This window comes from Montipora capricornis, chromosome 6 (assembly GCF_036669925.1).
Source record: "Montipora capricornis isolate CH-2021 chromosome 6, ASM3666992v2, whole genome shotgun sequence".
Lineage (NCBI taxonomy): Eukaryota > Metazoa > Cnidaria > Anthozoa > Scleractinia > Acroporidae > Montipora > Montipora capricornis.
This window is the reverse complement of record NC_090888.1, coordinates 58429345-58430314: the sequence shown is the minus strand read 5'-3', so window position 1 is coordinate 58430314 and position 970 is coordinate 58429345. Positions and strand designations below refer to the sequence as shown.

General features: G+C 40.8%; 1 long non-coding RNA gene across 2 annotated transcripts in view; it reads left to right on the top strand.

Moving 5' to 3' along the window:
- The first annotated feature begins 234 nt into the window (after positions 1-234).
- Positions 235-970, top strand: part of LOC138050697 (uncharacterized) — a 2947-nt gene continuing 2211 nt past the window's right edge. For both annotated transcript variants that reach the window (XR_011132672.1, XR_011132671.1), the window contains exon 1: positions 235-970. This exon is cut by the window's right edge. This is a non-coding gene — a long non-coding RNA (uncharacterized lncRNA).

The following is a 970-nucleotide window of genomic DNA, read 5'->3' as shown; positions in this document are numbered from 1 at the left end:
CTCGTAATTTCAAATTGATTTTCAAATTACTCGCCCGATTACTCCCTGAATTGTACTCCCCTCAGTCTATTTGCTATTAATTAAGTAACTATATATACGACTCTCACAAACTTCCCTCTTTGTGTTATCATTATCATCATCAACAATACATAAAATTCAAGGGGGGAAATTGCTCACGATTAGTTTATAAGCTGGCGCTGGATTACTTTTCTGAGAGCTGCATAAACAGACAGAGCGCAAAAACCGCTGATTGGCTAGAGAATAATGACGTAAAATGACTTTTTTCGCGTAACTGCGCCTGCGCAAACTCTAAAGATTCGAAGTGATCGAGACAGTGATCGATCGAAGTGGAGAATAACACTCTAGCATTTGTCAAATTTTGTGGAAAGTTAGACGACTCATACCCTGGGTGCCAGAGGAATTTTTTTCAAGGTCGGAGAGAACACTCAGCGATTCCAAATCAACGGTCGAGGACACACGATTGATTACTTCGCAAGTCTGCATGTCAAGTAGCAATGCGTCCTCTTGTATCATTTTGTTGGTTTTGGCTACTGTGAATTTTCTTGACATGGGGTGTTGGTCTGCCCCCAGATTATTTAAAAATCTTACAGAAACCAGCGAACTGGCAACGAAATTCTTCTTTGTTCTCGGGAACTACGGGAGCAACTTAGTCTTGATGGACGAAAGGTTTTTGCTTTTGAAAATAAGTTTGGCTGGCCGTTGTACGTTATTGAGAACTGTAACGCGGTCATACAACTTTGATCGTATAAAATCGTCCACTGGGTTTCTTGCTGCAGATGAACTGTGAGTGAACTTCAGCCACAAAGTTGAATTTTCTTAACACCTGGGATTTACAATTTTCACGTCACGTAACCTTGACTGTTGAATGCCATCGATCTGTGCGAGGTTTTTGTTGCTGTTCCTCGCAAATATTTTTGCAGAAACCATTCCAGGAAATCTGCATCAAAGC